Source organism: Meriones unguiculatus, chromosome 6 (assembly GCF_030254825.1).
Source record: "Meriones unguiculatus strain TT.TT164.6M chromosome 6, Bangor_MerUng_6.1, whole genome shotgun sequence".
Lineage (NCBI taxonomy): Eukaryota > Metazoa > Chordata > Mammalia > Rodentia > Muridae > Meriones > Meriones unguiculatus.
In genome coordinates, this window is record NC_083354.1 from 87,491,544 (window position 1) to 87,507,847 (window position 16,304).

A 16,304-nucleotide genomic window follows, 5' to 3' on the forward strand; every position below is an offset into this window, starting at 1 on the left:
TATGGGAGCATGCCCAAGCTTCTCTGGCTGAAGCACAAAGCAAGGATCCTAAATACATGGTGTTAGCCCTGGTGTTCTTGTAACTACAGAGATGCAGGTAACAGAATTGATGTCCAATTCTCAGGCTTCTTAAAGGGTGCAATCTGGATTCTCACGTTTGAAATGGGACAAATGTCCCAATTCTCACGGGGGTTATTGTGTACTTGGTATTTGACATGCTCAAGAGTTAGAAGTGGAAATTTGATGATCTATCCTTTCATTCTAGCCTCCTGCAGGAGTGGGAGGAAGGAGGCATCCCAGAACAGGGAATCTGAGTAACTGATAGTTTGGAACCACAGTTCCCCTGTGCTTTCTAGGCTTTGCTCCTAGGATCTTATTCACCCACTGGTTTATTCATGTATTTATTGAGTTTTCATTGTAAGAAGGATACTAAGCTGGCATCTGGATGCTAAGATAGATAAAAAAGTTGTCTTAAATCAAAGGAGCAAGACAAATATCAGTGTGTGAAATACATTTTGAATCGATAAACGCTGAACAGAAGGTGCGGCGAAAGCACCATGGCATTCTGGAAGAGGAAAGAATTACGTCTCACTGAACACTCAACAAGGAATGAAAAAAGTGAGGGTCATTGAAAGGAGTGCTGAAGGGAGTAAGCAAAGGTATGCAGAGGTGGGAAAGTAGACAGAAGACTCTCCCGAAGAGGAAAGGTGCACATCCAAATTCTGGGGGCAGGGAGAAGGTTTAAGGGGCAACACACAGTTTTACTTACCAGGAATACAAGCCATGAAACGCCATTATGAGATTCCCCTCCCTTATTTTATATACTCCAAGAGTTCAGCATCCTGTGGAAGAAGGCACAGGGATCAGATCTTGCTTTAATCAGTACTACAGTAAAGGAAGTTGGGGACCAAAGTATTCTTTGTTCTGGAAGTAGTCTTTTGTGTCCTCCAAAGAACAGGAGTACGCAGTAAGCAAACGTGACATTGCATTCCTCTGTAGTGAGACTTGTGTAATCTTGGTTTCTTAAAAATAAACTACAAAATATTATGGGGATATGTTTTTGTTTTAATGCAAGGTGTGAGGAAATAGAGGTGTATCCTAGCAGGGGCCTGGTTTGGCCAGCTGCAGGTAGCTTCTACAAGTGTGTGATGTTTGGAATTTGGGGAATTTTTCAGAGGATATATAAATGCCAGGGACCCTGAGAGGTGGGGTTGCTATTCTAGGCTGGTTGGAGGTTAGATTTTGTGTGTGTGTGTGTGTGTGTGTGTGTGTGTGTGTGTGTGTGGTTTGTTGCTGTTTGTCAAATTGTTGGGAACAAAGAAATGAGATCAAACTTGCCCCCAAGGAACTTGACACCCCTAATGAGCAGGAATTAGTCTAATGATAACATCACCCCCTTCTCCCTTTTATCTTTTTCTATCTACTAGTGTTAGAGGGCTAATAAGGGTGGAAAGGTAGAAGAGAGAAAAAGGAACTCACAAAGTAGCAAATGGTGAATTTCTTCACAAACACAGACTCACACCTGTAAGTAAACAGTGCCTTGGAGAAAGCTAATGTGAAACGGGCTCATTTGGGCTGTAAGAGTACCTTGATTTCCATGAAGAAGACCTGGGTGTGTGAGAGTCTAGACCAGATTGGGCAGAACCTCACAGAGTCCCAGGATGGCGACTGTCGAGGTACTTTGGTAGAAACTAAGTAGGCACGTGAATAGCAGATGTTGAAGAAATGAACGCAAGCCTTTTAAAATCCACACTGTTGTGCACAATGCTTGTTTTGTGTGTGTGTGTGTGTGTGTGTTTTGTGGTATTGGGTATTGAACTTAGGGGCTTGGGCTTCAGCCCATTTCTTTTAATTATTTTATTTTGGCAAGATTTTTAAATGTGATGGTTAGAGATCATACCACATACACACACGCATGTATAATGGATTTTTAATTATTTTAGCTATCTTCCAGGGGCTAATTCAAGGGAATTAAACACAATCATAGCCATCTTTCCGGCTCTAGTACAATATTTTCATCTTCCTAACTGAAACTCTGCACCAGTTAAACAGTAGCTTTTCCGTTCCTCTGTCTCAAGACCCTGGCAAACACACTTATTTTTCTCCATGAATTTGATTACTCTAGGCAGCTTATATAAGTGGAATCATACAGTATTTGTTATTTGTGACCATGTTCTCAAGATTCACTTGTGTAGAAATATGTCTTCGAACTTTGTTCCTTCAATTACAAAAAATTAGGATATTTGTCGCTTTTCTTCTTTCACCCTGTGGGTCTCGGGGATTGAACTCAGGTCCTCAGGCTTGGCAGCGAGCACCTTTATCTGCTGAGCCATCTTACCAGCCCCAGTAATTTGTTTTCCTTTAAAGGTTGAAAAACTTTCCATTGTAAGTATATCCTATGGTTTGTTCATTCATTCATGCATTTATGGGCATTTAGTTTGCTTTTGACTTTTACTTTTCAATTATGCTGTGTAGGCATGGGTATACAAACACCTATTTAAGTCCTTTCTTTTGGCTGTATACCCCACAATGGAGATGCTAGATTGTGTGGAAATTCTATTTTTTTTTTCCTTTATGCTGTCATGCTGTCTTTCACAGGGCCTACATCATTTTACGTTCCCTCTCACAGCATGTGAGGTTTGCATTTGTCGCCCATCCATCCTAGTGCTTAACCCTTCCTGTCCGTATGAGCATCTTAATAGGTGTGAAACGAAAGAATACCTCTTTTGAACAAAAATAATGTATTTTGTGCCATAGGACTGGTGAGAAAAAATTAGCTCATATCTTTACCAAGAATATATTCTAAGTTTTACATGAGCATTCTACTAAATGATTTCTTTCCCCTACTGAAACCTGGATATTTTAATTCTATTCCCAAAGAATATAGAAAAACAATAGTTTGGTAATGTGTTGAAATTTCAGAGTTATCTTGCCTGAGCTCTTCTGCCCTGGACATCCAATCTTAGAACTTCCCATCTCTGTGCTCCCTGACTGTTTGCAAATCTCATGTAGCCTTAAAGTTTTGGAGATTAAGACCCATGAAAATACCCTTCAGCTATTGACTGACAGTTGCATTATACTCTGACTGATTAACTCCACGTGTGTTCTCACAGTGATAATTTATTCGTGAGGTTTCGTCACCTTCTTTAATGCGCTCTTTGAATTTTCCTCTAGAAAGTACTTCTTGGGATCTTCTTCTAGAGATGCTTTTTTCCCTCACTGGGCTTTAGAAGGAGACAAATCTAAGACAGTTGTTGTAACCGTTGTTGTTATGTGGTATGGGAGTGTATGTGTTAGTGTGGCTATGTATGTTCTTGTGTGTGTGAGTGTGTATATGTGCATACGTTCATGTGGAGGCTGGTGGTTGATGTTGGATGTCTTCTTTTATTGTCTCCTGCCTTGGTTTTTCAAGACAGGATCTCTCAGTGAACCTGAAGCTCCTTGGTTGACTAAGCCAGCTGGCCAGTGAGTGCTGGAGAGCCAGCAAGTAGTCTCTGACCACTTCTGCCTTGCTCAGCACTGGGCTGTGTTCCTACCACGCCTGGGCACTGAGAATCCATACCCAGGTCCTCATGCTTAAGGAGCAAGTCCTATATCCACTGAGCCATCTCCTGAGCATCGCATAGTAAGGAACATAAAATAATATTACACCAAAAAGATTTTGTCTATCTTAAAAGTATGCTGACATGAAAATAGGCATTAGGATGGACCTTTCTCTTAATGCTTTCAGAAACTGAATCTGTGCCTTTGTAATGTGCAGGGAAGTAGCTATAGTTTCCTTGTGTGTGATCATCCTGCCAAGTTTCCTATTCTCAAGTGTTACTTTTAAACAGTGTCTGGGAGGAAAGTGGTTGACAGCTGGACAAGCTATTTCTGACAAGGTAAGAACATGATTGTTGGCTAAAGGCCGTCATCTCTACACTTCCCTGTGGGGAATAAATCCCAAGACCCTCCTGAGCCTGAGACTGTAGAGTATACTGTTCTCTCTCTCACACACATACTTATGATAAATATTAATTTGTGAGTCAGGCACAGTAAGAGATTAGGAAGATTAATAATAAAACAGAACAGTGTAACAGTATACTACAGAAACAGCGCTGTGAATGTGGTTTCCCCTTCTTTCTGGAATTTTCCATTTAATATTTTCTGAGTGCCGCTGACCGTGGGTGAATAAAACTGCTGAAGACAGAACCGTGCACAGAGAGTTGGGGGGCGGCAGTCCCTCTGTGTCTCTTAAGGGAACATGCTTGGGGAGCTTGTGGTAGATACAGCCAAGGAGTTGTCTTCAGCTCTGGAGCTGTTGGCAGTGTAAGCATCTTAGGGAAACTTCACTGAAAAAAAAAAAGAGTTAAAGCTGATGAAATTTATAGCCGGGGTCCTAAGGAAAGAGATCTTGCTGAGGGAAAAATGTTAGACCCTGAGAAGGTAAATTATGGTGGAAAGATCTTATTTTCCTTACAGCTTTTGGGGGCCAGGCATTGGCTAACCTCAGTCGATGACCAGCAGTTGTATAAACAACTGGGGTACCTTTTTTTTTTCTTTTCAGGAAAAGCAGGTTCACTATTGGCTGGAGCTGCTATCAGTCTGAGGAGAAACGGCCCTTCGTGTGGTGTTCATTCAGTTGTCATAGAATATGAGATGGTATGTCGATCTTCTGTGATGGTTAACGCTGATTGGAAACTGTTAGGCATGCCTGTGTGGGATTAGCTAGATTAGGTTAGCCTCTGGGGTAGCTGTGGGGGGTTGTCTAGCTTAGGTTAGCTGAGGTGGGAAAACGCACAGCACCTGTGGTAGGATCATCCTGTGAGCGGAGGTCCTGGCCCTCGTAAAACTGAGAGAACGGCCTGAGAACGAGAACTTATTCCCCTCTGCTTCCTGAAGGTAGATGCAGTATGATTCGCTGCCTCAAGCTATTCCTGCTATGATGGACTGTATATCCTGGGACCGTGGCTCCCACATCAACCCTTATTATTATTTTAAGTTGCTTTGGTCAGGATATTTTATCATAGGCTGAGACAAGTAACTAATATATTTCCATCCATGTTTGGAGGTGAGGTGTATAATTTAAAAACTTATAGTCCTATAGGGTGACCATCGCTGAGGAACTCCGGCTAAGAATTCTGGGAAGGAGGGCATGATTTCTGTAGCAGGACTGATTGTTCCTCTGGGGTAAACTGACTTTGTGGAGCAGTCAGTCTTTAGATAGCCTTTCTTGCATCTGAGGGCACTGATCTCTCTGCAAAAGGATGAAAGAACCAGTGGCCAGTGAATGAGTGCCTATGTCTATCCATGGTTCTGAATACGGTGCTGGGTACCGGCTTCACACTGACCGGCTAAAAGCCTGGAGAGCTGGGGTTGTCTACATCTTTGATACAGATATTCTCAAGTGCATCTGCTGATTTCAAAATGTCCGTTTGCTTCTTCTGTTTTTGGGGGTAACAATAAATGTAACATAGTGTTTTCTGATAGCAGTTTATCTTCTCCATGTTCAGTCTTCTCCCATTCATTCTCTGACCCCATTAAGGTTAATTATGGCTACTTTTCACACTGACCTTGGTCTTGTGATCATCCTAGACACCTGAGATTATGGGCTAATAGGTGTGCCACTGACATCTGGTGCCAAAGTCATTTTTGAAAACAGATGAAACTATAAAATTGATATTTTCTAAGGAGAGAAATACATAGAATACTAGGTTGAAGCTTTGAGAGATTATATAGAAAGCTTAATGAACACTGAATTAGCCAACTTAGCATTTTTAAACCAATGAAAAGATTCTTTTTTTGTTTTGTTTTGCGTTCAAAATTTGTACTTTTCCTATCTTCTTGGCATATAGTAACTGTGTTAAATAATAGCTTTCTTGTGCTGTTTTCATATATGTATAGAATATACACTTGTAATTTTCATCTCTTCATTCTCTTGCCTTGTTTCCTCCTCCTTGCCTCCTTCCCTCTTTACAAATAATCTCCTGAGTTTGGTTCCCCTAGTACTGTCACATGGCTCGTAACTGCCTGTGGACCTCTAGCTCCAGGCATCCTAGGCTCTCTTCTGAAATCCTTAAGTGAAAGGACCTCAAAATCAGCACAGGACACTCCAACACCAAGTTATCAGCACAAAAGAGGTTTATTTGCCCCAGAAGACCAAAGGGCAGGGAATAAGAAACAAAGAGAAGAGAGAGAGGATGAGGGAGAAGGGGAGAGAAACAAGGGAAAGAAAAGAAAAGAGGCAAGAGAGAGGGGGACGTGATATTTGCCTCAGAGGGACAGAGGGCTGCCTCTGTACAGAGAGAAGACAGATGTGGCCTTTAGGCAAATGGCAGTTTAAAAGGGTAAAAGGGGAAACCCCTTGTTAGGATGAGGTGTTTAATTTTCAGTGAGCATGCTAATTAGGATAGGCAAAAGAGGGCTTTTGATTGCTAGACTTCAGTACTCTGATAGCTGAACCTTGGTGATCAGTCTGAGGAGGAAGTGACCAAATAAGGGAATAGACTTTGGTGACCAGCTTTAAGAACATAATCCAACAGTTTTTAGCAAGGAAGAGGGAATAGAGGAAGGGCAAGGCCTGCTAGAGCCATGTTTGCATACTTGGACCTACAAGAGCCCTTCATTAGGTATCCACACTTGCATATGCATTTACTCACACATAGACATACACATTGTCTTAGTCAGTTTTATCGATGTGAAGAGACACTATTACCAACTGAGGCAGGCTTACAGCTTCAGAGGCTTGGTCCGTTATCATCATGGCAGGAAGCATGGCAGTGCACAGACAGACATGGTGCCGGAGAAGGAGCTGAGAGTTCGACATTTGGATTGGCAGGCAGCAGGAAGAGAGAGTGAGCGCCTGAGACCTCAAAGCCCACCTCCCAGTGACACACTTCCTCCAGCAAGGCCACACCTCCTAATAGTGCCACTCCCTATGGGCCAATGGGAACCGTTTTCATGCAAACCACCACATACCTGATTAAATTTTTTTTTTTGAAATCTAAAAACATGTAAAAAATTACAAGCATATATAGACATGGTATAGGCCAATTATCACTCATGTTAAAATCAGGAGTGTTTCAATTTTGAATGTTTTTCTGATTTTTAAATATCCATGTTCATAATGAGATCTCTTGAGGATTGGAACTAAGTCTAAATATGACTTTCCTTTGTGTTTCATACATATATTACACAGACAGTTTAAACTTAATGTTTGTAATATGTTTATCATTACTTACATTTTGCCTGTGACTTGGCACATGAGATCAAGTGTGGAGTTTCCCACTTGTATCAGATTGGTACCACCAGAGTTTTATATTTTGCTCTATTTCAGGTTTTGGATTTCAGATGCTTAATATGTGTAAGTGAAAAGGCTTAAAACTACTCTGATTTTTTTTTTGGTATGTCTTTAAAAAACTTAGAAATGCATGATTTGTCGTTTCATAAAAGCCTATTACTTTTAGTACTAGGCTGTTCAGTCAATATTTCCTCAAGAAATAACACACTAACCAGTGGTATGTTTGAGTTTCTTCCCATCAGTTCATAAAGAGACAATTGTTGAATTTCAGAAATTCTGGAAGCCAGTTATTAAACAACACTAATATTAAAAATTGAGTTAGATAAACTTGTAATTAAATAAATAGTGTAAAATGTTAAATATTAAAAACTCATTCTTTTCTGATGATTTTTATTAGATTTTATGACTATCTGTATCTGGAATCATTTATGCTTATTGTATTCGTGCCATGTAGTGGTATGCTTTTGGATGCCTCTTCTCAAGTTCATATTAATGCTGTCCTATTGACTAACACTATTTGAGAACAAGAGTTGGCAAATGATACAAAGCTGGGCATCCCAACTCCAGAGCCAGTTGCTAACAATGTTACCAGCATATCTGTTATCACCATGCTTTCAAAAGGATTGTATTTTCTATCTAGTGTGATCTGGAAGTCATCTTGAAGGTCAATGTAGCACCCTAGTGTTCAGTGGGATTGTAGCACACTAGGACACAATGGAGTTTTGTTTTGGCGTAACTGATGCAGTCCAACCAGAGCTGACTGAGAAGGTTTATCTTTGCATTGAAGTTGTCCACAGGGATGACAAGGCTATGGCTATGTAGGGTCTTAGGTTAGGCTGGGAGACTTGGCCATCAAAACTCTTGTGGGTCTTGCCTGCTGGGCAGCAATCTTTCTGTACCATGTATTTGCTCTTTTCTCTAGAAGGATGAAATTGAGAGCATCCAGTGAGCATGGATTCTCATCAGCAACGTGTTTGACCTAATTCTGTAATCCCAGAATATAAGCTCCATCACAGCTATATTCATTTTCATTGCTATGGCAAAGATACCTGAGAAAATCTACTTATAGGGAAAGTTTACTTCTGTTCATGGTTTCGGCCCATGGTTGCCTGATTCCATTGCATTGGGCCTGAAGTGAGAAGGACACTATGATAGACAGACCATGAGAGACTGTTGTCTATCTCTTAGCAACTGGGATGTTAGAGAGACATGGGGACAAACAGTGTTCTTCAAAGCCATGTTCTCAGTCATCTGGCTTCTTCTCTCGGTATTAATTTAACAATGTGTTAATTCATTGACACTAGTATCTTCATCACCCAATATTTCCACCAGCTAAGAACCAAGCTTTCAAAGCAAGAGCCTTTCAGGCAGATAATCCCTATCCACATTGTAATATCAATCAATTGGTGGTCATTCTCTGGTGTGTGTGTGTGTGTGTGTGTGTGTGTGTGTGTGTGTGTGTGTATAGTGTATATGTATACATATATATTCACATATATGCCACATATATGCCATATATATATATATATATATATACATATATACCACATAGATATGTATTTCTGCCTAGCCATCTGGGTCTCTAGTTGTTATCTGCTAAATGAGGCAGGATCCTTTAAGGAAAACTCCTATATTAACACACTTTCAAAGTATCTTATCCTTGTCCTTTCATTTTTGCTAAAATGTTTTGGAGAAAACTGAGCATGCCCAGAAGCATTTCTGTTGCTATCTTTATTCTTCAAGAGCAGCCACATTTTATAACCAGTTGGAACACAATGTTCCTGATGGCTAACCTTCCTTGTCAAGTTGATTGGATTTAGAATCACCTAGCAGGCACATTTGGGTGTGTCTGTAACGGCACTTCTAGAAAGATATAGTTGAGGTAGGAAGACCCATCTTAAATATAAGCAGCGCTATTCCAAGGGCGGGAGTCCTGGACTGAGTCAAAAGAAGAAATTTAGTGAGTATCAGCATTCATCTTTCTCTGCTTCCTGACTGTGGATGCTATGTGACCAGCCACCTCATGCTCCTGTCATTATCCTTTCCTATAATGATTGAGGAAAAAGAACACACACACACACACACACACACACACACACACACCCCACACATACACACACCATACACATACATACATACACTACACACATACACACACACCACACCTCACATACACACACACCACACATATACATACAAACACACACACTTCTAAAAAAAAAGATAGGGATATCTTGAAAACAGTAAGACAGAAAAACAATTCAAAATGATGATTTTTCATCAGAAGCCATAGAGCCCAAAGGAAGTGGTGCATAGAAGAAGAAAAAACAAACAAAAAAAGAGTTGTCAGTCAAGATTCCTTCATTCAATAAAAATGCCTACCAAAGAGAGTTCGTGGCCATGAGAAGTATCCCAACAGCATAGGGTACACTAGGAAGTTCTTAAAGGAGAATGGAAAGGAACACTATGAAGAAAGAAAGAACACAACAAGCAAAAATATGTAAAAATTGCTTTGCTTCTCTTGAGATTTCCTCCTCTTGAGTCTTTTAAATTATGAGCTTGTGCATTCAACAAATATTTCACGACTACTGTCATAACTTAGAGGTTTAGCCTGTAGCTCTGGGAAAATATTCTGGACTCTTTGTTGTTAGCTCCAGCCTCCTTTCCCCAAAGCATGGCCATTAATGTAGATCTAATCAAAGTAGGGTTTGTGGTCTTGCCTTTGGGTCAAGTGGCCATCTAATTACCATAGCAGGGGGAGAGCCAGTCCAAGAGAGTCCACAGCAACAATACTGGTTGGCATTCAAGGGCCAAACTCTCCCCTCAATTATAGCTTCTGTCTCTGTGGCTTGTCAGATGAACATCTTGTTCTGGCTAAAGCCCATCAATTTCAGGCCACATTCTTTGTATGTGGGTCTCCTAGTTGTGATAAGATTAAGGGTAGAGCCTTAGTTTAAAGTCTTCCCTCTAGCCATCGTATCTTTGTTTGCTCACTTTCTTACTCCTTTATTATTTTCAGGGTAGCAGCAACACAAATAAATTCCATAGCAAACTGTTTTTGAGACTTTCAATTATTGGTTGACTTAAATGGACCACTAATTGGTTGAGAGAAATGCAGTGGTCCTTGCTTTCTTAGGTTGTGATTGTGGCAATGCCTTGGGAGCCTGGAATTGACAAACTGTTGGCTGCAATGTGCTTTGGCTGGATAAAGAAGGCATTATTTGAAAAAAAAAATATTGTGGTAAGAACACTAACATGAGATCGACCTCTCTACCCTCTTAACAAATTACATGTGTAATACACTACTGTTGACTGTAGGTCCATGTGAGGCAGACCTTTAGAGCACACTCTTTTGATGGAAAGTTTATGCTGGTTGGTTGGGAACTCCATGTTGTCCTTCCTGCAGCCAACAGTAACCACCCTTCTGCTCTTTGATTCTATGAATTTGATCATTTTAGATACATATAAAGAGTCAACAGCCAGCTGTGGAAGGAGACAATTTTTCAACCACTCAAAGGGGAAATGTGAAGAGTTTTTCATGGAGTAAAATCTTAAAGATTTCAGCACTGGCCTTTGTGCAGACCTTAAATGATCTGCCAAATACCTGCTCTGCATTTCCTCTTCTCTCAGTTTTCCCTATTCTGTGATTCACCCACGTGGACTTGCTTGTTGTCTCCTTCTTTCAGGTTCTCTTTCTTTCTTTCTTTCTTTCTTTCTTTCTTTCTTTCTTTCTTTCTTTCTTTCTTTCTCTCTCTCTCTCTCCCTCTCTCTCTCTCTTTCTTTGTTTTTTTTTCTTCAGTTTCTTCCTTTTGTTTCTAATGATGTTCCCTGTCATCCACTGGAAAATTACTCTTAATTTTTAAACTTTGTTTAAACATCTCCATCACTAAGTAAAAGTAGTATCTTGTGTATTGTATGGATGTAGCACCTGTCGATAATAAATCTGATGGCCTATGGCTTAGGAAGGAAAAAGGAGGTGGAACATCCTGTAGGCAGAAGGATTCTGGGATAGAGGTGGGTGTGAGAGATTCACTTGGCAAGATGTGAAGAGGATGGACGCATGGTACCTAAGCTCAGGTAACCAGCCAAGTGGCAAAATGTAAATTGGTATAATGGATTATTTTCAGTTATGAGCTGGTCAGAGAAGAGCCTACGTATATGGTCTAGATATTTGTAAAATTATCTTGAACCTCGTGTCATTATTCTGGGGGCTTAAGGATGAGTGGAAAAACTACCTACTACAGAGTCTTTCTAAATTTACTTCATTCAACTCCATCTCATGCTTTCCTGTCTCGCTCAGCTTGATGCACGGATCTCCATCATTGTTTGCCACCACTTTATATTGTCTTCTCTGCTGGACTATGACAGAGAGATCTTGCCCAGCCCCGTACCTTCAAAGATGATTCAGGGTTGGGCATATGGTAAGATGCCTATAAATTATTGAATTGACGAATACATAAATGAGATTATGTTCAGTGTTATTCGAGTAAACTATTGCCTCCCACATTATTGTTATCAAAGAGGGATTTAAAAGTACAGCCTCAGATGGCTACATCTGAGAGAATGGAGTAAATAAACTTTTCTCTATTCTTTCTGGAGCATGTATACTTTTCCTTATTCCAACTGTAGATAGGGATTATTGTGTGCATTGTGTGTTTGTCTCCCCCCTCCCCTACCCCAAGCATCAGGGTGCAAAGAGCTGGCCATGGGCTGCTTTCCCAGAATCCACTGGAATCAGGAATGATGCAAAATTCTGTGACATCTGGGACCAGGAATCCCCAGGGCACTGTTTGTAGCACTGTTCTGACCTCTAAGAGCCCAGTTCCCTGTACCTGGCAAAACAGCTATATGGAGCTGCTAACCTGATTGTAAACCCATTTGTCAGCCTCTCTTTTTCTCTTTCTTTCTTGCTCTGTGTCTGTCTCTGTCTCTCTGTTTTTCTTTCTCTCTCTCTCTCTCTCTTTTACTGGATCATTCCTGATTGGTTCTTATTCTTCATTTCATTTGCATACACACAATATATCCAATCAGTCAGGGCCCATCTGGGTCTACATAAACTTGGCCCATAGTATTGTCAAAGGAGGAAGACTACTGCTGCCTCAGAGACCTGCCACTTCTGCTTCTCATTTTGGATTTTTTCTCCACAGGCTTGTTTTTCAGAGGACTGGTCTTGGTTGGCATCCCAAGGCCCAGTTAGAGCAAAGAGCTGTAACACTTGCTGACAGTCTCTCTCATTTGGCATCTTGCTGCCACTGAGAGCTTTTTGAACTCTGTTTTTCTGTATGAATATAATTCTCTTCATTTGTTCACCCTTCAGTGTTCATCCACCTCATTCTTGTGGTAAGTAAAAGACCCGAAGAATTGATTTTCTCTGTATATTTAAATTTATAAAAGGAGATTGAAAGTTGGAGAGTATAAAATAGACTGGATGCATATGTGGAACTTAAAGAAATTAGTGGTAGGCTCTTGGGTTTCTTCTGTTTCATATGCCTCCAGACTTATTGAGGAAGAAGCCAGCACCCTTAAAACAGAAATGTACACACACGTAACAACAACAACAAAACAAATACAAACCCCAGAAAAAAGTCTTTAATTAAAGGGCTAGGAAAGTAGCAACTGAGCAAGACAGAAAGGTTACAGGCAATAATTGGTCTTCTATAGTCAAACACAGCAAACAAAACAACAACAACCCTTCCCAAAACCCACAAGGTATCCCATTTCCCCTTGACAGGTCATCAGAAAGCATGTGGCAATCCTTGTCTTCTGCCCAGTCCCTAATGAATCTTTCCAAACATTCTACTGGGGCCTGGGACAGCTATCCCTCTTGAGGGGTAGAGAACAGCCTGTCCACTGTGGAGTCAATAGGATATATGGCAGAAAAATAACTGGCAACTCAGCCCTCCATGTGTGGACAGTGTCTATGGAAGCCTAGTTGGACTCCAAACTGTCATCACCGCCCATAATGATGACGGACCTCCTCCTTGAGCTTGTTGAGAAAGACTGCAGGGTGTACCTGAGTTTCTACCTCAACTTGGCCATGATGATGGTGTGCCTTCACTTTCTTAGCTGAAACGGTAGCAGAGTAGTTGGCTGAAGAAGATTTAAAAGTAGATTTTCTACATCGTGACTTTAGACAGGGTTTTCCTATTTGGCATGCTGGCTCATGTCTGTAATCCCAGCACTTGAGAAGCTGGGATAGAAGCATTGCTAAGAGTTTCGTGTTGGCATGGATTATAGGGTGAAATTCCTTTACAAACAAACAAACACACAAACAAACAATTGTTTCATTTTAAAACCCCTGAGTCACTTTTTTTTTTCTCTTTTAGCAAATGTTTCTAGATGGTCTGCCATGTGCCAGACTCAGTGTGGAGCATGGAGGAGAGAGATAAGAACAAGATAGATTTGTTTGTTTTGTTTTTGTTTTTTAATTTACTTAATTATTCACTTCACATCCTGATCATAGCCCCTCTCTTCTCTCCTCCTAGTCACACCCTCCCTCTTTCTTCCCCCTATTCCTCCTCCCCTATTTTTAGAAAAGGGGAGCCCCCCCCAACCTACCCTAACACATCAAGTCACATCATGATAGTATATCCTCTTCCTCTATGGCCTGCCAAGGCCATCCACCAGTGGGGAAGTGATCAAATAGCAGACAACAGAGCTCATGTCAGAGACAGTCCTCGTTCTTCTTACTAGGGAGGAACACACATGAACCCCTGAGCTTTGGCCTACATTGTGTAGAGGGGGCCTGGGTCCAGTTCATGCATGGTCCTTTGTTGGTGCTTCAGGGCCCAGGTTACTTGGCTTTGATGGTCTTCTTGTGGAGTTCCTGTCTCCTTCAGGTTCTTTTTCACAAGTCTCCTTACACTTTGCCTGATGTTTGTCTGTGAGTCTCAGCATCTGTTTCCATCTGCTGCTGGGTGGAACCTCTCAGGAGACAGCTATGCAGACTCCCATCTGCAAGATAGCAGAGTATCATTAATAGGGTCAGGGGTTGGCACTCTCCATGGGGTGGGTCTCAGGTTGGGCCTGGCATTGGTTGGACATTTCTTCAATCTGTTCTCTATCTTTATTTCTGTACATCTTGTAGGCAGGGCAAATTTTGGACCCAAGTTTTTGTGGGTGAAGATAGAGAGATTTAATCTCTGCCCATAAAGAGTTTACATTCCAGTGGGGAAGATTCAACTTCATAAAAATTAATAGTAGCACAATGAAGCAATAAAAGTACCTTGACTGCTCAGTGCTGTTTATCATGGTCACTATAATGAAACACCCAGGACAGGGTGGCTATGAAGAAAAGAGGTCATTTACCTTACAGTTTTGGAGGTGCAAGGGTGTGATGCATACACAGCAGTATTTATGGTGAGAGTCCCATGATGGATGATGATGTCAGGTAGCAATGGAGGAAGCTCATGTTGGGGTAAGCAGTTACACCTTGAACAAGGAAACAGGAAGGAACCAGTAGTCACAAAATAAGTATCTCGCCTTCTAGCTACCTACTTGTTCCCACCAGTACTCCAATCATCTTCGAACAGACCTGCTATTAGGAGTATGCCTTTAACCACAGTGTCTTGGGAGACTCAGATCACGCAAAACCACAGCAGGAGATAAATGAAGACATTCTCTGCTGGCATGGTGGTGCGGGCGCTAAGGGCGTGGAAGCAAGCGTCTGAGCTTCAAGCCGTCTGGGATTACAGACAAGCTTTCCTCATGCATTGGCAAGCAGGAGGCTTTGGAGTCATGAAGTGAGTGAGTCTCCGAGTGTGCAAAGTGGTCACCAACTTGTGCCTGGGCACTAACCCCACCACTGTTCCCATTCATACAATTAACTGGTATGCTCTTAAACTGTGCGAAACAAACATCTATTGAGCATCTACTATGTGCCAGATTCTGTCCCGGCCTGTAGGGAAACAAAATGAGGACATACGGGGTTAGGCACTGAGGCAAAGAGAATTCATCTCTCAACCGTGTGAGAAGCTTACCGAAAGAAATACTGAAAACAGGCGCCCTACTTACCGAATCGTAACTTGAAATGGAGGTTTAGAAATAAGCCAAGTGCCCATCAGAAGAAGACAGACTGAGTAAGCGGCTGTTCTATTCCTGCAGTGTGTACCACGTGGCGATGAGAAAGGAACATTTCTGTATATTTCTTGCGTTTATCTTTTAAAAGGACAGGAGGGTGGGGAAATGACTCAGTAGACAAAGTGCTTCTGTGCAAGCATGAAGGCCTGATTTTATCTCCAGCACACATCTAAAAAGCCAGACACAACAGAGCAGGTGAAGAAGGTGCTGACACACGTCAGTACCTGGAACTTGCTAGTCAGCCGGGATAACTAAACTGGTGAGCTCCAGGACCAGTGAGAGACCCTGCCTCAAAATATAAAGGGGGAATGATTGATTAAGACATCTGATAGTAAAGTCTGGTCTCCACAAATACCTTCCCACATGTACACAGGCATCTGCATACACTTGTGTGCCTATGAACACTTGTGTGTAACACACACACATACAAACATGCAAAGGTAGAAGGCAAAAGTATATAAAGTATACTCCCATAATACATAAGTAAAGGCACAAATTAAAATAATATTAAAAATTTTTAAAGATCCTAACAAAAATTATTTATTACTTTTGTTATTGTTATTTGCTCCCATGTATGCACGAGAAGGAAGCAATCCTCCGGATCACGGACAATTTACCAGTGGCCACATCCCCAAAGAGTGATTCCCCCTACTCCACAAGCTATCAGCTGACAACAGCGCCTCCTTTAGGAGTGGGGCCTTGAGAGCTGGCTTGCTGTTATGCAGGCCTTGTGCAGGTAACCACAGCTGCTGAGAATTCATGAGAGCAACAGCCACGAAATGTCCAGGGGACAACATCTCACAGCATCCCTCCCCTCCTCCTGCCTTTAAACTCTTTCCGTGTCTTTTCCTCTCCAGTCTTTTCCTAAGTGGGGGGAAAAAAAGCAACTTTTGCAAAATAACAACCATTACCCAAGGGAAGGCAAACGATAGGACTGTGGTCAGAG

The 16,304-nt window shown here is 41.5% G+C and overlaps 1 long non-coding RNA gene across 1 annotated transcript; it reads right to left on the reverse strand.

Moving 5' to 3' along the window:
• Positions 1-14,109: 14,109 nt before the first annotated feature.
• Positions 14,110-15,396, reverse strand: LOC132654546 (uncharacterized). The gene is made up of 3 exons (XR_009592173.1): positions 15,293-15,396; positions 14,588-14,710; positions 14,110-14,233 (listed from the first exon to the last, which is right to left on the reverse strand). It is a non-coding gene; the product is annotated as an uncharacterized LOC132654546 (long non-coding RNA).
• Between the last annotated feature and the right edge of the window lie 908 nt (positions 15,397-16,304).